Below are 25257 nucleotides of genomic sequence, written 5' to 3'. Positions count from 1 at the left end.
TATGCCGTGAAAATCACTAACGCCACCTAGTTATATTATTCTCAAGTACATATACACACACGTGGCCTCCGCCGGCAGCAAATCGCGGAGGCCACGACACACAACGCAATCTATTGAGCAATTCATAAACTAGATGGAGCTACATACTACTACTACTACTACTACTACTACTACTACTACTACTACTACTACTACTACTACTACTACTACTGCCACTACAGAAGAGGGAACGACCCATGGCCTAAGGAGCTTCGCCCCTAAAACGAAACTTGCTTCTCATCGAACAATATGCGCGCAATTTGTTTTCTCCATGCTTCTAGAAAGGTGATGGGAAATGCACCTTTGTTGTGAATCGTTAGTGTCGGAAACTGCGAAACGTAAAAGAATCAATTTAAACGTGAGTACGCGTCGCCTAAGTGCATCGCACTTTCGCTTTATGCCTTCGTTTTTCGTCCTGCTTACCGACGCCATGAAAGCAGACGTACGAAAAGCAAGGTATTATGACAATGTTTTATTTTAATTCAATTCTAAAATGCCCCTTTCTTTTACGAAAGACAGAATCAATCTCATATGCTTATGGATTACTAAACATACAACTCATAACAGTTTGTATCAATTAAGTTTTACCACACTACCTCAACTACGTGTTCTACCTTAAATACGTTATTTATATAATAACAAAGATTGGATTGTATTAACTTTTTTACGTTGCCGCTAAGCTATGGAACACTTCATAGCATCACGTCATCCGCATAATTTTTTTTCCCTATGAGCGACTTGCTCGTGTTCATTTGTATAATTTGCAAGAGTAAGCAAGATCACAACAGCAACAACACCATCATCTGCATATTTTTTATATAGGCCCCAAAGCGACTTGCTCGCGTTGTCTGCATAACTTACAAGGGTAACCAATGTAACAAGAGTAGCAACAGCAACAACAAAACCTTTTGCAAGCGTTTGTAATCATGCTTCTGTATAAGGTTTCTATTTCTTTTGCGATGATGTTTATTCGAACAGAGGAGTTGCAACGAGGTCGCGACGGAAAATGGGCGAACGGCAAGTCTGGCAAAGGCGGCACAGCTTGCTTTGCTTGCTTGTTCCTTTCTTTTGTGGCTCTCACCCACTAAGGGGGATTGGCCAAGAAGCCGGTGGTTAATGCAAGTAAATACCTATAGATTTTCTAGATTAGGGGAATATGAATACTGTGTTTTGACTGTGAAATTAATTTGGCGCAATGTTAAAAAAAAAGAAAAAAGGGGGGGGGAGAAATAATAGAATTTGTTAAATATCTGTGGTGGAATCGTTATATGAAATTCTCCTGAAAGTTGAATCATTGCAGTGTATCAGCTAAATAGTAAGTGGTAGTGTGACTAGTAAAATTCGAGAGCTGATGGCTGACTCAGCAAGGTAATCTTCTTGCGTTATATATGAATTCGCAGAGAGCCCCGCAGATGTTCCTGTCGCTATGTCCCAATGAAATGGCCCCAAAAGACAAAATATTGGGAGTATTAAGTGATATTCCTAATTTTCTGAATAAAATTTCGAAGCAGTTTTTTCTTTGATTTTTGAATCGGTGACATGTGATAAGAAAATGGTCGATATGTTCAGGTTCGTTACAGCTTGAGCACAGAGGGGATGGCACCAGACCAGACCTGTTTAAGTAGAAATTAAGAGGTGGTACACGGCAACGTAATTTTGTTACCAAGACTTCCAATTTACGCGTGGGACACAGCTTCTCGCGCAATCAGAGCACGGGGTTCTTCGTTCTCTTTTGAAGGCGCATACGCGTTAGTGCGTACGCTCCACTACAATACCGCCGGGGTGAAGGGTAGCCATCCTGGCGACTCAGCTATAGTAGGCACAATGAAGGGGTCGTAGTAGGGCTCGAGACGGTCGACGTGCACGGTCTCACGTCCTCGACGGCGCAAGTCTGGCGATTGTGTTAGGGGCTCGATGATGTAATTCACCGGCGAGGTTGCGTCAATGACACGGTATGGACCATGGTACCGGGCCAGAAGCTTAGAAGAAAGGCCAGGAACGTGCGGGAGCACCCGATGCTCCACTACACTTTGTAGTTCTCTACCTCGCAGTTCATTATCAACCATTTCTGTTGAAAACAGATCCCTGTCGTGACTTTGAAATATCCTGCCTGTACGAAAATAAGGGCTAATTATGTGTCATAAATAACAGGAATTGATTGATTGATTGAAGGACTGCTCGTTTTATTCGGAGGATCTCGTATAGGGTAAGCGCGTGGTGTAGTGTAGAATTAAGCAATTTGCTGCGTGTTATAAGTGGCAGATCTACAGACTCGATCGTGAACTTACAGCGCAACACCAGAAAAAATACAGGACAGGGAAGGAGTAAAACAGAAAGAAAAGACGGCGTTGACTCACAACTGTTGTTTATTGGAAAAAACAACAGTTTTCTTTCTGTTTTACTCCTTCGCTGTCCTGTATTTTTTTCCGGTGTTGCGCTGTAAGTAAGTTCACGATGGATCCTAACCAACTGGTCCAACTTACCGTCTTACTACAGACTCGAGTCGTGTAGTCTGTCAGTTGAGACAAAAACAATAATTGAAGGGAGAGAGAGCGAAGAGTAGAAAGAGAACGAGCAAGTGAGCGAGATGGGGGGGGGGGGGGAATAATAATAAAAATAAGTCGCCCATGTTAGCAGCCTTGTTCGCTAACGGGGCTTCTTGAAACCGCCGCAAGATAGGTTTATAGATAACGCGCGAGCGCAGAACATTGTGACAGATTGTTATCGTCATAGGTTGTTCTTGCCTCTGTGTATTCTTTTTTTTATTCATTTCTTTTTTTCTCTCCCTCTAGACGAGTACCACAGGCACTCGCTGGGTTTAGCGTATACACCTTAAACACTCACTTCATTGGCCAATGTCGACAGGTCTCGGCGACCGGCCGCCATCCTATATAGATGTCCACCTCCAAGCACGTGCGAAATTAGTGCTATTTTGCCCTCTTTCATTCTTTATATCGTTCCTTTCAGTCGTGTATCATTTTCCCCCAGTTAGCATTGCGTTTTCGTGGTCAGACTTCGCCGCAGTTTCCCTTCGATGCGAGCAACTTATTTTTTTTTTCTGCTCTGTTTTTTTTTTCCTTCTTCGCGGTCTGTAAAACGCAGCGTAATGTGACTAAAATGTCTAACCTCCTTAATGTTGGCGTCTTCTTGTTTCGGAGTTTGAGGACCAAGGCGCCGTTCCGGCGTAGCCTTGAACGAAAATCGCCGTACAACGCGAGCATCACACGGGAACGTGCACCAGCTATACAGGAAGCCGAGAACGTCCTTTTGCGGGTTTCATCGCACGCTCCGCACTCCTCTCCCGTCGTCGATATGGATGTGCGTGCTCCTTATCGTGCGCCCGTCCTTTTCGCGCGTCGGTAGCCTGACGACCTCGGAAGAGCTCACGTCCCCGCGCCTACTGGGGTTGTTCACCATGCTCGAGCCGGCGCTGCAGCTTGTCCCGCTTCCGCGGTCGTGAGCGCGCACACATATATGCTCACAGCGTGGGCGACGCGCAACCACCGTCACCTGGTAGCACGGCGACGCGCGGTCGTTTTTAGGGGCGAAGCTCCTTATAGCGGCACTCGTTCGTACCTCGTAGTCGTAGTAGTAGTCATAGTGTCTTACATTTTGACCTCCAAGGTGGTGCCGGTGAGAGATTTCTTCTGTGCGTTGTTGAACAATAAAAAAAAAAATTGCAGCGTGCGCGTCAACTAAAAGCCGAATTCTCCTGTCTCTCATTCCCCCTTAGCAGCCATTGGCATGTACATTGAGCGCTATCTGACAAAAAGGGTTGCTACGTTATACTCGCTGGGCGTAACCTCCTTGGTTTTAGAAAGGTTTAGTGAGCGTTGGGCCGCAGTGCCATGAATACACTGAACTAGTAGGTGGTTAAATGTGGGAAGTAGACACGAAGCGAAAGCCGTAAAAAAGTGTGCGTGCGCCACCTCTCGTATAGTCCTTGGAATGTCCGCTGGATGGCGGTGCATATGCGGAATATATGATGAAAAGATGTGAGATGGTGGTAGTTGGAGTGTTGAATAGATGGACGAACGGACACACCGACGGATGGACGCATGGACGGACTCACGGATGGCTGCACCGACGGACGGACGCATGGGCGGACGCACAGATGGACGTGCGGACGCACGAACAGACGCACGCACGGATGGGCGGACGAACGCACGGACGGTCACACAGACGGACGCATGGACGGACGGAAGCAAGAACGAATTGATGGACGGATGCTTCGCCCCACTCTCCATCATTCACTCCGTGGATATGCTGCCATTTTTTATGGGCTTGCCCGTATACGGGACGAATGGCCGAATCTCGTCGGACGACCGACCGCTCCCAACGACAGCGCCGTCCTATCGGTCACCGCGGCGCCTGCCTGAAACAGCTTGATGGTCCGTTTCCTGGCCGTGGGAGTGCCGCTGTAACACGGAAGCTGAGAAGTTGCACAGGTGGCGGCGGTAGTTAGGTTTTATGTAAAAAAAAAAAAAAAAAGGTGTGCGTTGTTTGTGATCAGGCGCGCGCTAAGTGCGGTAAGACGCATCTGGCTTACCCCGAATCTGACTTGCAAATAGGCCGTGCGAACGTCGCCGATATAATCAGGACTTGTGTCCCACACTCCAAGAAAAAGAATGAAAAGTAAGCCTTACTCTTTTCGTTGATTCCCGACTTGCCATCAGAGGTGTAGCCAGAAACTTTTTTTCAGGGAAAGCTAGGGAAGCGGAGGGGAGTTCTTCTATACTTTATCTATGCTCGTGCGTGCGTTATCATGTGTGCGCGTATATATACACACGCAAAAATAAGAAAAATAATTCGTGACACTGAGTGGGAGTTCGATCCTTTTTCTACCACCCTCCCAGGCTTTTCCACTGCTTGCCGCATATACGATTGCCACGCAGTGCTCGCCTTGCATGAGACCCAAGACTCTCAAACGAATTGTATTTATTATGGTCTCCTAGGAGAGTTCTCCTCAAAGAGAGCCATGCAAGGGGCGAGCCAGTTACTGTTGTCCTGTGGAGTTTGACGTCCCAAAGAAGCACATCAAACGTCGTTTACCGGGTACGGTCGTCAGCGTTTATCTTATCTTTAAATCGGAAGAGCATACCTAAAATGGCTGGGCACGAAAGTTCAGAAGTTCATCTTCTTCTGCGGCTGCATTTCCGATGGAGGCGGAAATGTTGTAGGTGGTTTTGGGACGTTAAACCCCACATATCAATCAATTCTTCTTCTTTTTTCTGTAGGAGGAGAGGAGGAAAGAAAAGACAGGTATATTAGCTTTTCTTTGTTTTTTTTTTTGTTTTTTTGTAGAGCGCACACTTGCTTTACGAGCTCGCATTCTCTCGTTGCTGTTGCGGCCGTCGTCACGTACCAACGTTTTCTATCGCTTTATTTCACCTAGATTTACCGGTGCCGGTATGCATGGAACGTCTATTTTAGTCCAGCTTTAGACTTGTCACCTCCGTCACTTTGCCGCTTCCTGTGAAACGCACACCTGCTGACGTTGGCAGAAAAAGTGCATCGAGCAGTGCAGCGGAAGTCATGTCCTGTATATGAAGGTATATGCGCCTCTGTGTCCACTGGGAATGTGAATGTAAAGCAGATATTTGACACATGCGTGTCGTGAGCCGCTGTACTCTAGGTGTAGCATATGTGACGTACATTTAATGATCTAAAAACGCCCTAATTGTATCGTGTTAACCGTGTAGAATACTGTATTTGGACATTGAAAGTGCGTGGGGTTTGACGTCCCGAAACAATGACATGATCACGAGAGACGCCGTAGTGGTGGGCTCCGGAAGTTTCGACCATCTGGTGTTCTTCAACGCGCACTGAAAGCGCGCAGTACAAGAGCCTCGGCCATTGCGCATCCATCGAAATGCGAAGGCCGCGGCCGCCATCGAATCCGCGACCTTGGGGTCAGCAGTCGAACACTCTGGGCACTGATCCACTGCGGCAGACGTGCTCTTAGACATGTTGCTAATCAAGGGAGGGTGAAGGAGTACATGGAAGGGTTGAAAACTTGGCCAGTTCTCAGACCAGTTGGCTACCCTTTGCTGAGGAAAGGTTTAAGGAAAATCAGCTATCATAGAAAAGCGGTGTCACAGAAGAAGAAGAAGAAGAAGAAGAAGAAGAAGAAGAAGAAGAAGAAGAAGAAGAAGAAGAAGAAGAAGAAGAAGAAGAAGAAGAAGAAGAAGAAGAAGAAGAGGAGGAAGAAGAAGAAGAAGAAGAAGAAGAAGAAGAAGAAGAAGAAGAAGAAGAAGAAGAAGAAGAAGAAGAAGAAGAAGATCATCCGACCAGCGACACTGCTTAAAGACTGTTCTAAGGTCAGTTGTGCGCAAGAAACGCAACAGCGCACTCAAAGCCCTCTGTGCTGAGGACGGTCGCGGACAGTGTCCAAGATCTTTTGCGTAGGCATTCGTGGAGGCCTCTGCAAGCCGTATACGCTGCACCCGAGCGTCCGCTCGGCTCTATAGATTGATTCTAAATAAAAGTGATTCTGATGAAAAGAAGATAAAAGTGAGCCCCGTAACTGTCTCTTAGAGGGAGGACACCTCAACAGTAGCTCACAAGGAATGGGGGTAAGGAACGATTAAAAAGATAGGGAGGAATCAAAGGTATATAGGTATAGAGAGGAGCAGGAAGAGAGACAGGTGCAGGGACAGCCACATACGGAAGTAAGGAGAAGGTAAGAAAGATGGACACTGTCGCAGAAGTCCGAGGACGGGGCACCACTCAGCGAGAGTTCTTGTCGGCGTCCGCGGCTCTATAGATATTCCCGACGGAATACAGAGCTATGTAGATTCGGGTTCAAGTTTTGAAGACCAGCGTTGGCAAATTCCGCCGTGTTCCGTGGACTGTGCTCGAGTCGGCTCACTTGCTATAGCGAACGAAGTCTTGTAGCTTTGTCTGCACTGTAAAGCAGAATACTTTTACATTGGAGAACGTAAGCGTGGGCGTTTTAGTAATTGATGGTGCATAACGCGCGCATGTCTTTCGTTCTTTTTCTGAGAAAGAAAAAAAAAGGGGGGGCTGACATGCGTCTGACTTTTTTTTTTCTTTTCAGAAGAACAAAATACATATACACAGGAAATTAGACAAAGTGAAACCAGACTTAAGCCAATTGATCGGCAGCATGTGCCCACAACTTTTTATGGGAACGCGGCCGGATATTCACGTTCGAGGGTTCAGTGGCTTCGATATTTCTGCACATGTGTCCATCTGAACGGTTGTTGCGAAGCTCCGAAATCCATTCCGTTCGTCAAACATCGCCAAATATCTCTCGCTGCTATGCGTTACCACAACTTGAGGTCACGCGTCCACGCAACCCTATAAAAGGCCCGTTGGGGTGTGCATCAAGCCACCACACCCCCTAATTCCAGGCTCACCCTCGCATTTGGCCTTAAGTACGGAGCATGACGGCGACGGCGAAAATTCGCGCTGAGTATCGTTGTAATCGCTATCACAAGACAATTTTTTTAAAGAATCGCAGTTACAGGTGAGTGAATGTGAAACTAACTCTGCCAGCTACGTTATTCCGCTCCATCGAGGTTGGCGAGTTGTTGCCGGTAGCCCACTGGAAACTGCCAACAGATGGCTACTGTATACACAGCACGCGTTGCGATACCTGCTGCTTGTCCTCGCTGTGTTTCCGGGGCGCCCGATGTTGTCGCGCGACGCGGATTGCATTTCGCCCTTTGATAGCGAAAATGTAGCGAATGTATATGTGCATCCTGATTTCTACAGAGAGCGACACATTCGCAACAAGCTTTGTGTGTGTGTGTGTGTGTGTGTGTGTGTGTGTGTGTGTGTGTGTGTGTGTGAGAGAGAGAGAGAGAGAGAGAGAGAGAGAAAGAGAGAGAGAGAGAGCGTCCGTCCGTCCGTCCTTTCTGTTCCTGCTGCAGACGTAGTTTCATAATCTTTCCGTCGCCAAGAATAGTGCACTGTATCGTCTACTGCGTGCTGACACTCACACTGGCGATGATTTTCGTTGCAGCGCCTCGCCGCTGCGGAGCTTGAAGAGTTATAGGCCCGCCCACGTTTCTCCTACATTTACCGAAGCGCTCGCTCGTCGCCGTCCCTTCAACACATTGCTCCCCGCTGGGCCACAGCATTTATCTCCTCTCGAGATTGCACAACGCTTTTTTTTACCTCGCGTTTTCTTTTGTTCAGTGTATAGCAACACTTCGTTGCACTGCTTGCTGACGAGTTTGCAAGTCTTGCAAACTCCGGGGTCTCATTTCGCAATGATTCCTTTGTTGGTTTATTGATTGTTTTCTCCCTGCGCCATTGGACCACGAGCTTCGCCGCCGGTCGATCTAGCTAGGGTATTCGGCGTAAACGAGAGAAAGGCAAACCGAATTATAAGTTTCAGTTGCGGTTATCGGCATAAATGATAAATCGACACATTACTTCAGCCTTCCAAAATTCACATCTGTATTCTCGGTCGACCGCTTTTCGCGAGTGTATTTGCCCGCAGCGCGCGACGCAACGCCTATCGATTGGAATATTGGCATCCTGTCTATGTGGTTGTATCAATCACCGTCTCGGTATCAATCGGTATGTCCGTGTCTGCACCACGTTTACGCAATGCACCGTCTCGTTTGGGGTAGACAAACCGTTACTACTCTTGTATAACACTTCCCCTGCTGCAATGTACTTCGGCGTAATGCGGGCAACGATTAAGTGAATAAATCAATGCAGCTCAATAGCACGCATGAAAGTTAGCTGCACCGAAGGTATGTCTACGAGGGCATCGCAACTACGGATACGTTAGCGATTACTGTTTCGTCGCGCGCGGATGGAATGAGTGTTTCGCAATCGGCTCAGCACATGCGCAGCCCGCCAACGCAAGCAGCCGCGCGTGGCTCGCAGTGCATCAACCGAGAACTTCGCGAGAGGCAATGAGGCGTCGCCGACTGTCCGTACAGCTGCCGATTATGTATACACACGGCGACGACGACTTTCGTCTTCCGGGAAACGCATGCGAAAACGGCGCATGCTGCTCGGCGTGGGCGGAGTGGCGGCGTCGATCTGCTGTTTGTTTGTCGACGGCGTTCCTGCGCGCGAGCCGGCCATATTTATGAGGGCACGCAGCGCGGTTGACGTTGTCAGAGCCGCAGTGCGTGGCGCAGTAGAGGCGCCGACCGATCGAGGCGCGCAGTAGCGGTGCACGAGGGAGTGTATCCCTCGTCCCTGTTGCATGGCGTGCTTCATCGCCTGACTGGAAAACGGTACGGGCCTCCTTTAGCTGGCAGGGGGAAAACGTGTTTGCTACCGAATGCGGGAAGTGTAGCGAGTTCAACGCGACTCTTGCACAGCGCGGAGGAAATGACGGATTTCCGGCTGGCGTTGCGTTCGCTTGTGCAAGTGCATGTATGGATAAGTTCATGAGATGACACGCCCATGCGCCCAGTATATGTAGTATCACTAGAATGTTTCTGACATCGGAATTCCGGAACGGAAGCCTTGGTCGAGCTCAAGGTCTTTGTATTGGTTTTTTATGAACATTACTGATTCAGTAACATTTTAGGGATGCCTTCAAGCCCACCAAAACATACCTCCTTTGCGAGGCAGCCAGCTGGCCCTTTCATGTCGCACTCGTTATGAAACACCGTACGCGAAAGATGAGAATCGTACACAGTTTTCCACTTAGTCATAATTGTCAATGCGTAATGAAGAGTGGTCTGCACGTCTGCCGCGGTGGGGCAGTAGTTGAGGGGCTCGGCTGCTGGCCTCAAGGTCGCGGGTTCGATACCGGCTGCAGTGGTCGCACCTCGATGGAGGTGGAATAGTAAAGGCTCGTGTACTGTGTGATTTCAGTGCACGTTGAAGACCACCAGATGGTCGAAATTTCCGGAGCCCCTCCGCTAAGGCGTCTCTCATAACCATATCGCGATTTCGGTACGTAATACCGCAAATTATTGTCAAGAGCGGCCCACATACGCCATATCGTGGTTGAAATGCACGCTTCTCGAATATAAGCACCGATTCTGAGCAGTCCCAAACTGTTGCAATGATCATGAATAGACTTACTGTATATGCTACAGTAACTCTATTCATAAACATTCCCACAGTTAGGGACTGCTACAATAACTCTAATCATGAAGAATTGATTGATTTATATGTGGAATTTAACGTTCCAAAACCACCATATGATTATCAGAGACGTCGTAGTGGAGGGCTCCGGAAATCTCAACCAGCCGGGGTTTTTTTTTAACGTGCGCCCGAATCTGCGCATACGTACGGGCCTACAGCATGTTCGCCTCCATCGAACATGCAGCCGCCGCTGCCGGGATTCGATCCCGCGACATGCTGGTCAGCAGCCGGGTACCTTAGCAACTAAACCACCTTAGCGGGGCCTAATCATAGAGTTAATATACAAGGCCTAATCATAAAGGAAGCGGTGTGACACCTTGCGGGAGAATTTTCATGGGAAGCTTTTTTTTTTTTCTTCCCAAAGGCTGGCGCTTCTGTGTTGAGGTGTACCACTCGGTTCCGCCAAACGGAAACGTAGGCTGTCACTATACGGCAGGCGAAATAAAGCAACAAAAAGCGCTGTTTCGTGAGCTTTCATTGCGTGGATGCTAGTCAAGCCACGCGGCTTCCTTCAGTTCTTCCTGTCAATTTTCCTTTAACCTAACGTCGTCGCCAAGCCGCATAACGTCCTAGTCGCGTATCTTACGTAATGTGCGTATCGATATCGATTATTAACACATCTCACGTGTATTTCAAAGGTTGCGAGTTTGGGACCCACAGACGCGAAAGGTGTCTTTACGCCCACTTATAGTTCATTTCCATTTATGTCGGAATCACTACGCTACGGTTAGAAACTATGAACAGTGTCATGTATGCTCTCCTTGACTTCATTGGGTTGTGTTTAACCAGTCGCGCAGAAGTGGAGGGGAGGACACGTTCTTGATCTGAAGCGGGTGCGGGGTAGGCGAGGCAATTGCCGAGTGTCATTATAAGCTTTGTTTCCAATCACAGAAAAGAATTTTTTTTTTAATTGGAAAAGAAGGGCCACCCGCTCTAGCATAATGAAACTTGTATATCGCGTCGTTTGTCACGTAATCTACATCGCAGAGTACAACTTTCATCATTCAGGACGATCGGTTTTTTGGTCGTAACGTCAGTATAAATGTTATGTTCTTCACTGTGGCAATTTATTCGTACCCTCAACCGAAGAACCGGTTGTGTGTGTGTGTGTGTGTGTGTGTGTGTGTGTGTGTGTGTGTGTGTGTGTGTGTGTGTGCGCGCGCGCGCACACACACACACACACACACACACACACACACACACACAGCTCGCTCTGCAGTTTCTCGAGCGGGCACTGTCCTCCTTCATCGGTCGCGGCATGGCGTCGTCCTTCGAAGACGGACGCCATCTCCTCGTTCTGACAGCCCGGTTGCTATAATACGGCACGAGATGAGTACAACGGCCACATCAATCTTATCTCGCTTATCGTATCTGCGGGACGCGCCCTGCCGTGCATTCCGACTAAACATTTCCGGTCGTGTTTCATCCGTCCTGACGTGGTGATGAGGAATCCGCGTAAGCGGTTCGTTGATTCTTCGCGGAAACGAGGGTGAATGGATGGCACGGCCTTGGGGTCTTTCTCACTTCATTCCTCTCCTTCACGGAGAGGTGAGGAGTTTGCCGCCTCCAAGAGGCCAGTTCAACAACAACAACAACAACAACAACAAAAACGATATATTTCGCATTCCCAGCATTCGTACCGCCCTACGTACCGGTTGGGGTTCTTTGCCGACTATTGCCCCTCCCTGTGAGCGTCGCCATCAATTTTCTCGCACGAACGTAACAGAGAGGACGATAGTTATAGCGCGAGAACAAAACGACGACACAGAGACAAGAAGGACACGAAGGACACGAGCGCTGTGTCGTCGTTTTGTTCTCGCGCTATAATTATCGTCATGCTATACCAACTAGCCCAAGCTCTAAGTAACAGAGAGGCTCCGTTGACCCGTTGTTCGTTTCATTTTCAAGCGGTCTTTTCCGAGGGACCGGGGGTGGAGCACGCCTGTCGAAGTACAGCGCGAAAAGAGCCTCGGAAAAGAATCCGTATATACGTGCTACACGACGGGCGTTATGTTTCTCGTTTTATCTTTCCTGGGCAAGCAGTGTGTTTGTCCTGGGCATCTAGGCTTCTGGGTCGCGCGATTGGAAAAGCACGAAGCTGTTTACCGTCGTGCACTCCCCGACGTTTTCAAGAAAGCGCATGACCCCACATCTTTCCCCTTTCCTCCCGCCCTTACGCCTTTGAGGCCGTCCTTTCTGACCTCTAAGTAAGACCACTGTTGATATTCGAAAAGCCCCCACCATCATGCGATTCCCACGAAGAACGCTCCACTTCCCGTCATGGCTTTAGTGCAGCTGAGTAGTGCACCGTCCTATGTAGTACGTCACCTACAACGGCTTCGTTACGGCGGCTAAACTGAATCTGCACTAGGGACTGGCGACATTAATGTTCAAGGTATCTATATTGAGCCTAATTGACGCATCGACGTCCTTCAGTAAGTTTTGGCGTTCTACTGAGCTCGATGCACTGTTGCAAGTGGTATGAGAGCTTCAGCTTCGATTGTAGAGCAGTGCCCTTAAATCTAAAGTATTCAGTTGGGACAAGAAAAAAAAAAAAAGGTGACTGAACTTTCCAAGGAAACTACGACGTGTGAGATCATTAGGGTCGCAATATGAGTGCGTGCCCCGCCGCGGTGGTCTAGTGGCTAAGGTACTCGGCTGCTGACCCGCAGGTCGCGGGATCGAATCCCGGCTGCGGCGGCTGCATTTCCGATGGAGGCGGAAATGTTGTACGCCCGTGTGCTCAGATTCGGGTGCACGTTTAAAGAACCCCAGGTGGTCGAAATTTCCGGAGCCCTCCACTACGGCGTCTCTCATAATCATATGGTGGTTTCGGGACGTTAAACCCCACATATCATCATATGAGTGCGTATTCCAGATAATTGAGAAGGCAGTTCGTTATCTGTACCCGAGCGACAGCAGGTCAGTGAGCGAGTGCAGTAAGCAGCAAAGCTTTCAGATCTCGGAAGCTGTGATTGCACCGTTGGGCTGCTGGGAGATTTAGAATGCAAATGCTGCTGCATGTGTGTCAGAATGGGATCTTGTTGCCTGTGGATCGTTCGCGCTCCAGCTATACGCTTCACCTCGGAGAGCCCGTCCGTTTCGGTTGCTCCCATTTTCATTCGACATTTACCCATGAATACGCGAGTGCGTATTCAAGGGTAGCTTTTAGTGCGAAATAAAGACGAAAGACGGACAAGCGCAATGTAACACCGGCAGTGTTCGCGCATGCGCACTCGTCAGCCGGTTTTGTATTGCCGCACTTTCGCGCTCGCCCGTCTCTCGTCTTTATATCGCGCTTTAAGCTACCGCAAGAACGAACCAACTCACCCAACAAGTCACTCTACTGAAGTGCATTGATTGGTTGCTTTACCCTCCCGAGCACCCTGTCTGGCGGAGAGCTCCTTTCGAGCGTATGACGTCAGACTCCCGCATACATCATGCCGCGTCTTGCTTTCGGGAAATTGGGAGAGCGCCATCTGGGCCGACTGCGTATAACAGCGTTTCCTATTTTGAACTCGCGGACCTCCTCCGCTCATATGTACGCATAGAGTTTCTCAAAATTAACTAGAGGGCACTCTGGCGCTGCGATCGTTCAGCGACCATGGGAATGATGGGTAGTACACACATTTGCCTAGTCTTCGTGCTTGGGGGCGGCGAATCGTACTTGCGGATTCGTTTGTTGCTGTGTTTCTGTTTTGTTTTGAAAGAAAGATTGAACCCTCTTGAACTTCGTGAGCCAGTTTTGAAAGTAAGTCTAAAAAAAATAAAATGGTGAAGCGCAACCGCTGAACATTTGCTAATACTTGTTTCGTAAGAAAACAGCTCCAAGCCACGCAAACACACACGGAGCCAAAAGCAGGCCGGAAGTACGAAGATTAGACAAATGTGTGTACTACCCATCATTCCCATGCTCGCTGAAGCGCTGTGCGTTGCAGCTCCCATAGACACTAGCGCCAGAGTTCCCTCTAGTAAGTATTGTGGGAAACTCTATGTATGTGCGTACCCATAGGTTCGGCCCGAAACCCGCCGTCCTCAACCTTTTGCTTATATCGCTTCTCCTCCACACTACGCGGTGCGGAGACCTTCGAGAGCATCATCTGTTTCGCGGAAACGAAGCGCCGGTATCTCTTCAGTTGGAGAGGCCCAGACTGGGTTCTCTTGACGCGCAGCGGGGCGAGCGACATTTGCAAGCTCTTTTGCCTTCGTGTTATGTTGTGCTTCGCTGCGTGGCCTTCATATATCAGGTCGGCACCGTCCCTGTGTATCGACCGAGGAGAAGCAACTACGCGTAAGTGCTTGAGGGCGATCGACGGGGTTCGTGTGGCCGCCATTTCGTGAAAGGGTTGCTTGCCCTGCGTTGCCACTCGGGTCTGCAAACAGAAGGAGAAAAGGGTGAGAGGGCCCGTCCCGTCATTAGACATTATCGCAAGCACAAACACCCACGGGAAGAAGCATACATACGCAAGTAGCACGGAATGAAACTGCGTCATCAAAACTTTTTTTCGTTATTACTTATTTACTTCAACGCATCGACGCACTATACGCGCGTCATTCAATTAGGCAGCGCTTCCGCAAGCAGTGATTGCGTTTTTTTTTTATAAAACGACCGGTAGTGACCCTGTGGAGGTGCAATTTTCGGGTTTCGCTGTTTCTTGGTTACTGTTTGTGCGTTCTGCTGTTGTCACCGGTCCCAACCGCCCCGTGTCTTTTTCCGTGCATTTGTCGAAGGTTCAATCAGTGTGACGTTAGCACACGTAAAATTTACCGTGGGCCTATCATTCATTCTGACCAAGGCTCACAGCCATGGAGGCTCACAGCCGAAACGTCAATAAGCGCCTTTTTTTTCACATGTGCATCAGCCTCGCTTCTGTACTCACTCACTCACTCACTCACTCACTCACTCACTCACTCACTCACGCAAAGGTCGCGGGATTGAATCCCGACCATGGCGACCGCGTTTTCGACGGAGGCGACAATTCTCGAGGCCCGTGTATTTAGATTTAGGTGCAAGTAAAACAAACCCAGGTGGTGTAAATTCCCGGAGCCCTGCACTACGGCGTCCCTCATAATTGGCTTTGGGGCGTAAAATCCCAACAATTATTGCACACTTACACGCACGCACACGCGCGCTCACGTGTGAAACCGGCAAGTGCACCGACACAAGGGCAACGAAAACAAACCTTTAGAGCGCTCTGTGCTTTGATTGTCCTCGTATTTGTGCGCTTCTCGGTTCGAGTATGTCACTTTACCTAGTATGTGTGTGTCTCAGATAGAGGTAGAGGTGGGGGGGGGGGGGGAGGTTAATTCTTTAATGCCGTCTTATCGCAAAATCTTGACGAGATGTTGTCTTCATTTAGTGGCGTGATCGTTGTTTCGCCCTAGGATCTCTTAATCATTTGATTGAGAGACCTTATCTCGGTGCGTTTGATGATCGCAAAAGCTAAAGAATGTGAAGAGAGACGGGAATGGGAAAGGGGCTCCGAGGTTGAGAATCGTTGCCGAAGTCGCTACTCTCGAGCTATATACGTTGTCGTTCGTTCGTCGCAATGGTTCTCAAATGGAAGACGCAGCGCTAGCTCCCGTGGCTCGGAGTCACGCGAGCAAAGTTAACACGGCACTGCCACATGTACTTCCTATATGTTTATACGCTTACACAAAAGCTGCTTCATCAAATGGTACGCGATGTTCCCTCAAAGGTCGCTACAAGAAAAGTGGAGCCAACATCTGCCTTCTGCTTGAGGTGACGAGAAAGAAGCTCGCTGGAATTTCGATCTACAACGATCAATCATAGAAAGAGCTCTGGGAGACTTCGTGCCAGTGCATATTTCGCATATACGCACGCTTTTGTAAATGTGAATCAGACCTCCCGAACGCGTTGTTTGTCTCGCATAGCTGCTCTGTACCACACACACACACACACACACACACACACACACACACACACACACACACACACACACACACACACACACACACACACACACACACACACACACACACACACACACACACACACACACACACACACACACACACACACACACACACACACACACACACAGACACACAGACACACACACACACACACACACACACACACACACACACACACACACACTATCTGCAGTGAGGGTGGAACTCAGCATAGCGTCCCGCGGTAAGGGCCCCGAAATAAGCACTGTGGAAAAAAAAAAGAAAAGCGTCCAATGTGATTTGCGCGCTTCTTGTAGTAGACTCGAAGGAGATATACGCATCTCCGCTCTCATTTTGAAAAAAAAAAAATATCGCGTTAGTCACAGCCGACGTCGTGCTGGAGCTAGAAAGCCGAAGGCCAAACCTTTCGATCGATGGCCGTCGGCTGGCGTTCCCTTCTCAACACCCCCTTTCACGTCTCGAGCTCGGACGTTGCGTCACAACAGCCTGACGCAACGTTCGTTCTGTTGTGTCTGAAATCCCTCCCGTGCATTTTATGCGAGTAGCGTTGTTGTATTTAAGGCAACGCGCTTGCTCTTGCGTAACTGCGCAACGGCCTTTCTCTGAACAATAGCACACGGAAAAAAGCGCCCTTGATCAGCAGTGTCGTCTGGCGAAGAAGGTTGTGAGCCGATATGCATATCGCTAACGCGCGTACTGGCCGTTCCTTTTTTTTTTCCCCTCCGAAGCGTGGCATTATTTGGCGGGAGCTTCGACCTTCAAAGATTGTCGCAGCTGATGCGCGTGTAGGTCTTCCGTTATATCTGCATCAGGTGTCAGCAGACATAACCGGTGCTCGGTCGCGACGTGGGGCTGCAGTGGCGCCAAGTTGTTTTGAAAGCGGCGCGCTTGGGGCATGCACATATCCGCTTCCGTTTGACATCAATGGGAAATTCTTAGATGCCTCGTCGAACACGAACACTATAACCGTCGTTGTCGTTATTATTATTATTATTATTATTATTATTATTATTATTGTTGTTGTTGTTGTTGTTGTTGTTGTTGTTGTTGTTGTTGTTGTTGTTGTTGTTGTTGTTGTTGTTGTTGTTATTTGCATACACAGATACACAAGGACACAGAGGAAAGAGGGAGAGAGAAAACTGGCAACTGCCACCTGGAGGGGCACATGAGTGTATAAAAAAAATCACGCGATGACATCACCCTGTGACATCATCGTGGCTTCGCAGTTGGCGAATTTCGTGACGTTGTTGACGCGTCCGCCGCGATGGATGAGATGGTCGCGGTGCCGGAGTGCTGCCGAGCGCGGTGCAGTTTCTGCAGTCGACGCCATATTTTTTTTTCTTTTGATTGTGTCTCGAGTTCGACTGGCTTGGCTAAACAAAAAAAAAATGAAGAAAACTGTCACAACACGCGGTTATATAGTCCCGGAAACATACGGAAAGCGATGCTTTTCCGAACCGGCACAGTGTATGCTCGCGCATGCGCACTCGTCAGCCGGGTTCCGTATTGCCGCATTTCCGTAACGTCTTTACGTAGCTTGCTAAAAACCTCTATTGCGCCATGTTGGTGTACGTTAAAGAACAAACACCAGGCGGTCGAGGTTTTCGGAGCCCTCCTCTATTAAGCAATGTCCTTCATAAATAAATCGTGGTTTTGGGACATAAAACGCCACATATTATTATTATTATTATTATTATTATTATTATTATTATTGTTGTTGTTGCTGTTGTTGTTGTTGTTGTTGTTGTTGTTGTTGTTGTTGTGACGTCACACGAGGTGCATAAAGCAGGCGATACCTCCGATCACCGAGGCAGTGGGGAACCGCGCTATGAGGGGTTGTGTGCGGAGAGATCAATACAATCGACTGACAAAAGGAAGGTGGCTTTTGCTTTTGGGTCATCTTTGGCGTATGCCTTTAAGGGACCCTGTGAGTGAACGATGAAGGTGGTGGATTGCTGATACCGCCACCTTCATCGGTCTCCGCAGGTTTTCAGTTCTTGCATGCAGACGAGGCTTCGCTGAGTACTCGAACTCTCCTTGCTGTGTGCTTTTGTTATTTCGCGCGAAATACGTTACTTTGACATCTGCTCTTCACAATAAAGGTTCAGCAAACGCGCCCCATATGACGTCATGAGGATATGCATATACCGGCGGTGGACTGTCCAGCGAGGGAGTCCAGCCTTAACAGCTGCTGCTCCTTTGTTGTACATGCTAACGCATAAGCATTAGTGGGAGCGTGGTCTTATTGCGATGTCAGTCTGTGTGACATCCTTCTATAAAAAAAGATGATGTCTTTCTATAACTAGTTACCGGATCGATTAGCACTGTGCATACACGTTCTCTTAGTAGTCAGCCGTGTTCTCTTCATTTTTATTTTGATATTCGTGAGCCATCCATTCACCGAAACCGGAAACGATAAAGGAGGTCATTCACTGCCCGAGCGCGTTTTGGTTTGTTAATCAAAAAGTTGATACACTAGGGAAAGCGGCGTTAGACGGACCAGATATTAATGCTACTTCTACGACAGCTTTTATATGGTAGCGGCTAGATGTCGGAGGCAAATGACGATGCGAGAATTCCCTGCACCATCTTTAAGAAATTCCCCAGATTTTAATAATCTACTGACACCTTGGAAAACTTCCTCATGTCATAACAGAGCTCTTGAAGTTATGATCGCTAGGTTACGCTGTCGTACTTCATCATTGAATTTTTATTTATACAGAGCAGGCTTGATATCTTCCCTGTTTTGTTCTTTTTGTGAAGAAGAGGAAACTGCGGAACGCTTTCTGATCTAATGTCGAAAGATTTCTACATTTAGAAAGATATTTCTAGAAACGCCGCTACGCATCATTGGATTAGAATTTACAACTTCAAAAATAAAATTCCTGGGTGCACATACAGCAATGGGAAAATATGTGAGGCCGTGCAAGATTTCATTGAACAGTCAAAGAGATTTACACAACAACATCAATTCCAAAGGTTCTTAGTTAACCAATGTAGCCTACAGAGAAAATTTTCTTCAATATCGATCATTTAGTTCTATTTCAGTGTGAATTCGTTCATCCAACTTTTTTATGTAATTTACAAAAAATATTATCGTACAAAACGAGAAATTCTCTGCGATATATATATATATATATATATATATATATATATATATATATATATATATATATATATATATATATATATATATATATATATATATATATATATATATATATATATATATATAGCGGGAGTAATAATCAATGGGCCAGTTAGTCTTCGTGAAGGTATGGGATATGGCACAACGGGAGCGTTGTCAACAAGGATAAATATATTTATTTCCCAACAGTTCCCAACTTATCCCCTGATGAAGGGAGGACCCCTCGCGAAACTGTTGGGAAATAAATATATTTATCCTTGTTGACAACGCTCCCGTTGTGCCATATCCCATACCTTCACTATATATATATATATCCGATTCTTGGCCAATCCATCCCCTAGGGTGGATGTGAGTCGAAGTTTAGGATGTATATCTACATCTACATTTTCAGATAGCTGCAATCGATGAGCGGGCACGCGGCGATTCTGCGCCGTGCTGTCCCCCTTTTTCATTTCCCGTCATCCATGGGCGGAGCGGCGTCTGGACTGTGAGGCCAGAAATACGTGATCGATGATGTGGTACGGCCACCTGATCGTGCTTTCTTTGATCGACCGTGCAAGTGCCATGGTTGTTCGGCCACCGACAGCGCCGTCGCCCTGATTTCTTTTCCCCCGTATTTTTAACTACGTCGGCACGCACGAAACTCCTTCAGCGCCGAACGAAAGAGGCGAAGCCATAGATGAATGAATAAACTAAAGGTAGCGTGGTTGCGTTAAACGACGGCTCTCGCTTATACCCAGACGCCTCGCTAAATATAACCTGTGGGTTCTATGGGCGTACGTTTCCCACCCCGGGAATAGTTACCGACCGCGACGGCCCGTTTCGGGGATCTATAATGCGTGGTTCCGCGATGCCAATCTTCCTGGACTAAATACGCCTGCTGAACGCCCACTTCCTATGGACAGAGGACGTCTGCATGAGGCCAGTGCGCCGTATTCGGTAGCTTTATAGTGCGCACGAGGATACGGATAGGTTCGATCGCTGGGATCGTTCACACGTGCGAAGTCTATTTCGGAGCGGAAACCATAACACAGACGCGTTTTCCAGACCTGCGAGCTGCCGTTGCAATGCTGTTTACCATCGGTAGCGAGCAGGTGCTGCCCCTGCGGCGTATTCACTTCGAGTTGTGCCATCACCGACGAGGCCGCATGTGCATCCGGTCGGTTTTCTCTTTTGCACCTGGACGAACGAAATTGACTTGAGACGTCGTTCGAAATTCCGCCCCCCCCCCCCCTTTCTTTTCCTTTTCATCTTTTTTTTTTGGGGGGGGGGGGTTGCAGCCGTAGAAGAGAACGTGCTTGCACAATCCGTCCATATTCTTTTGTCAGAAGTCAGCCGCGACGGAATGAACGGTTCTTGATTGCATCAAGAAACGCCCTTCGTTCTCGGTAATGGGTGGCGCGCTTGCCTATAAAGAAGTGCTATTGCCTCGTGCGTTCCGATGAAATGCCTATGCAATATCCGGCCGGAGCCTGTATTTCGACTTCGTTATACTTTTTTTTTTCTCCGGTGCTCACGCTCATGGCGCCGTAATTGACAGAGGGAACGTGTTCGCTAAACCGATAAACGTCTGAAAGAGTGCGTTGTTGAAAGTGTCCTTGTGAAATGTGCCGGCAGATTTAATAGAACTGTTCTTTGCTCGAGCAGTGGAAGTTGGAAAACTACATGCCTGGAACTTGCGAAGCATTTTTCGTACGCTTTCATCTCTGTCAAAGCGTTTTTAAAACTATCGCACATCGGATTTGTGCATTTAATGCTATGCAATGTATACTGTGCCAGTTTGTTGCAAAATATATTTAGTTTAGTAAAACTTTTTTTTTTCGCCCGTACAGTATGTGAATCACCTCCGGGGTGCATGTATCCGAAACGCGGACTAAGCTATTCAATCAGCGCTGCTAATGACAACCGTCATTTTTTTTTTTTTGCGGCGTAACTATCATCCTGAACAAATGCTCCGAGTGAGGAGCATATTGTATTAATGACAGCACAGCATTTGTCCATGCCCCAACTCTGGTCGTTATGTGCTCGATCACGCCTCAGCGGCGCGTGTATAGGCCCTCTGGCGCATATACGAGACTCGAGCACTCATCTGCGCATGACACACGCTTGGCACCATCTGCTGCGCATGCGCTCTAGGCGCAGCTGTTGAACCTTGACAGACGAGGCCTCGCAGTCGCGCTGGCAGGGCGCGTCATCGTAACTGCTTTGCGGCATGTGTTCACCTCTGTGGTATACAGTTGGTGCACCAGTCACGGACTGCGGGACTCCGTGCACCAGAAAACCGAAAACAACTCCCGTTCATGCCACTGGCGAGAATGCGTTCTGAACAAATATGCACGTCACGACGGTATTTCATTCTACGTATACACTCGGAATCGGTGGCATATAGCCAGAGATTTTTTACAGCGGAGCTGATTAAGCTTTCGCATAATGCCGTTAGGATTCGACAGAAATATATGTTGCGCTTTCTTTTTTTATTAAATGTATATAAGGACAGGTTAGTGCCAATGAGTGGCGCCGGCTACTCCTCTTCTCTTGTACAAAAGTCGACATCGCATATTTTTGTAGCAAACACAAGGCTATACATTTGTACATAGCAAAACGCTTACTCAATGAGTCCACGTTTTCCAATACTGAATGTCAACACCACACAGAAATGTCTCTACACTACATAGAAGTGCGTGCACACTGCACAGAGTTTGTAAAAACACAAGTAATCACGCCAATTTAAGTGTTCACACAAAACATGAAAGTTCAATAACATGTCTAAGGCGATCTTGTCGCTTAAATACTGAACTGTTTTCAGAAAAGATTTCCCCCCAAAATTGTAGTGAAACACTAAAACACTGTTTTGAAACATACATTTCTTTAAAAAAAATGAAACCAAAATGCAGAAACCAAAACTGGGCTGAATTTTATAGGTGCGTAAAGCGCGCCTTAGTATTTATTACTTCTAAAACAGTTGTAATCAAAATGCAATGCACGATTGTATACTGTAAGCTCAAAAAGGCAGTGTCTAATAAAAAAGATTGAGTTAAATACCGCATGTTTCAATGAAACTGAGCCACATTCATTGAAACAGTGCAACGATTTTGACCAAAACAACCAACGGTCTCACCCAATCTGTTTCGTTTGCGTCCTAGTTGCTTTGCTATCGTTTTTACGTCCCACAATTAGTTTTTCTGGGACGAGTTGGCACTAACTTTAGGGACACGACGTTGCAGGGCAAAACTCGAATATAAAGAGTAAGAGGCCGACTTTTCTACTTTTTTTTCCTCTTAGTGTTTCTTTTCGAGTTTAGCGCTACAGAATCGTGCCATTCGTTCGTTCCACTACGGTGTACTAATTGAAATAGAAGACATATTGGGCACCGATCTGTTCCTTGAAGGAGAAGTGATCGAAAACGGCGTGGCATAAAACGAGCCATGCGAGCAGGTGAGCAAGAACATAAAACAAGCTCAGGAGAAGAGCTGGAACACTTTTGGAGGCTTTGATATAGATTTCAAGAGCAAGAAAACACTGCCGGCAGTCTAGGAACGCGCCTTGTGCCAGGAAAGACCACTCGCTCTTCCAAGTCTAATAGTAATCGCCACTATTGATCACGGCCGCAACGGTCTTCGCACTTCGATGAAGGCGAAATGCTGGAGTCCCGTGTCCTCCGTGATGTGAGTGCACATCAGAGAACACCACACGGTCGAAATCGCCGCAGCCCTCCATCACTATACGGCGTCCCCCACAATCATATCGTGGTTTTGCGACGTAGAAACCCCGGATATTATTATTACTATTATTAGTAATCGCCATCACGCCCACGCGTCGACGGACAGCACCGATGGAAGCACTTAAAAGATGTTGATTTTACCACGGAATATTGCTATGCCGCACCTTCCTCCAATCGTTTTAGGCTACTTTTAAGAGCTGATTCAATAAAGAACCCCAGGTGGTCAAAATTCCTGGAGCCCTCCACTACGGCGTCTCTCATAATTATTAGGTGGTTTTGGGACGTTAAACCCCACAAATCAATCAAGAGCTGATTCAAGTCCAAATGAAATGTTTCAATCTATAATTACTAAATTCAAATATTACTCCTGAGTACCGACGATGTTGGGCTACATATATTTGAGCTGCAATATAGATTTGAGGTATTTAGGCGACAAGAACCCACTGGCAAGAGAGATGGAGGGAATTTATTGGAAGGCCGAGACGAAGACGCTGGCAAAAAAAAAAAAAAAACATGTTGGAGCATGGCCCAGACATATTGTCAGTATAAATAAAATCTGTTTTTCTCGGTTATAGTTGAGGTGCATTCAGATATTCTAGGGGGGGAAAAAAAAAGCGCTACATATCACCATAAAGTGTCAGCGCGCTCCCGTCCCCTGTAGTAGAACGTGCGCGTCGATTTGTCCGGCATGGCATGCAGAAAGTGCGAGTAAAGAGAGGGAAATAAACAAAGGCAGAAAGAAAGATATACAGAGAAAGAGAGAAATATTTGTGGTAAAAGTGTTTTTGACATGACGGGAATGTAACCCTCGCACTCACGATTCCTAGACGAATGCTCGGCTATCCAGGGACGCTAGCAGAGCGTATACGCATATGCCACAGCCCTGTGTAGTAATCATGGGGGCGGCAAAGGGAAGTGAAGAGGAGATATGTGGGGGCGAGGAGGAACTAATGACCACGTGAGAGAGTAAATCATATAATTTAATGGTGCTATGAGTAGAAAGGGAGTAAAGAAAGGCAACAAAGGCAGAAATAGAAAGAAATGAAGATAATCAAATAAAAAGAGATACCGAAATAGACGGACAGAAAGAAAGAAGCGAGAAATACTGACAGAAAAAGAACGGGGAGAGAGATTCGGATATGTATACCGCGAAAGAAAAAAAAATCACAACATACCCATGGAGTGAATGATGATGAGTGGGACGAAGCGTCCGTCAGCCCGTCCGTGCTTCCATCCGTCCTTGCTTCTGTCCGTCCGTGAGACCATCCGCGCGTTCGTCCTTACGTCCATCCATCCGTCCATCCATGCGTCCTTCCGCCTGTACGTGCGTCCGCCCGTTATTCCGTCCCTCCGTCTGTCCGCCTGTTTGGGCGTCCATCCGTCTGCGTCCGTGCGTCCTTCTAGTCAACAATACCACCATCTCGCATCCCCTGTAGCACATACCCGCTCTGGAGCGGGTATGTGCCACTGGTGGCTACCTACTACTACTACATACACCGGAAACGCACGATCCACGCCTTAAGGAGCTTCGCCCCTAAAAAGAAATCATAACCTAATAACAAAACCGAGCAAAAACTCGGCGAAGCTGTGTCTATAGCAACAGCAGATCGCCAGCGCTGCTGTAACCGTGCCTTGCATACTGTATACATGTTCGCGTGTTCTTTGTTTTGTTTTGTTCGGGGACGTCGGGTGAGGAAGGCCGGTGTTCTACCGCCCGTTATGAATGTTCTTGCGTTTGTGCGTGTATCGATACACGCTCGAAATTAAAAAAAAAAGAAATCGGAGAAATGTTTCACCCCACCCCACCTCTCGGCTACACCCAGTGCCCGGTATCGGCCACCGAAGTTCCGCCGACCGTCACCACAGATGGTTGCTGTGGCACTTGACTAAAAAAATCACTCGATCAGCAGTGCATGCAAACTCGAAAGCACTGAAGTGGGGGCCCATCGCATGGCGCGAGTTTTATTATTAACCTGTCCGTGCGTGCTCATATATCTGTTGCCACCGAAACCCTTAGGTCTCGCGACACTCTGACGAGACGTTCTGGATCGCTCGTCAATTCACTTCGAGTCGCGATTCTCGCTATGATAGTTCAGGTGCGACGACAGTGTTGCGCCTTCTTCGGTCGTGACCTGCCAAGTTGGCAGGCCGCGTTTTTCTCCGTCTCCCAAACGTCTGCATGCTTACGTGACCGCGCTCACGCGCCAAATGTCGTCCCGCTGATCACTCGTTGGGCACTGGGGCACGTTTTTCTTGCAGGGAACGCCCCCCTTCTTACTGCCGAACTGAGCGAGATGGGCAGCACAAAAGCGTAAAAAGA

The 25257-nt window shown here is 47.7% G+C and overlaps 1 protein-coding gene across 8 annotated transcripts in view; it reads left to right on the top strand.

Moving 5' to 3' along the window:
• Positions 1–25257, top strand: part of LOC142788297 (sodium-driven chloride bicarbonate exchanger-like) — a 244867-nt gene that overhangs the window by 161223 nt on the left and 58387 nt on the right. The window lies entirely within an intron of this gene.

This window comes from Rhipicephalus microplus, unplaced genomic scaffold (genome assembly GCF_043290135.1).
Source record: "Rhipicephalus microplus isolate Deutch F79 unplaced genomic scaffold, USDA_Rmic scaffold_52, whole genome shotgun sequence".
NCBI lineage: Eukaryota > Metazoa > Arthropoda > Arachnida > Ixodida > Ixodidae > Rhipicephalus > Rhipicephalus microplus.
Note: the sequence above shows the minus strand (reverse complement) of the source record. Positions and strands in the feature narration are given on the sequence as shown.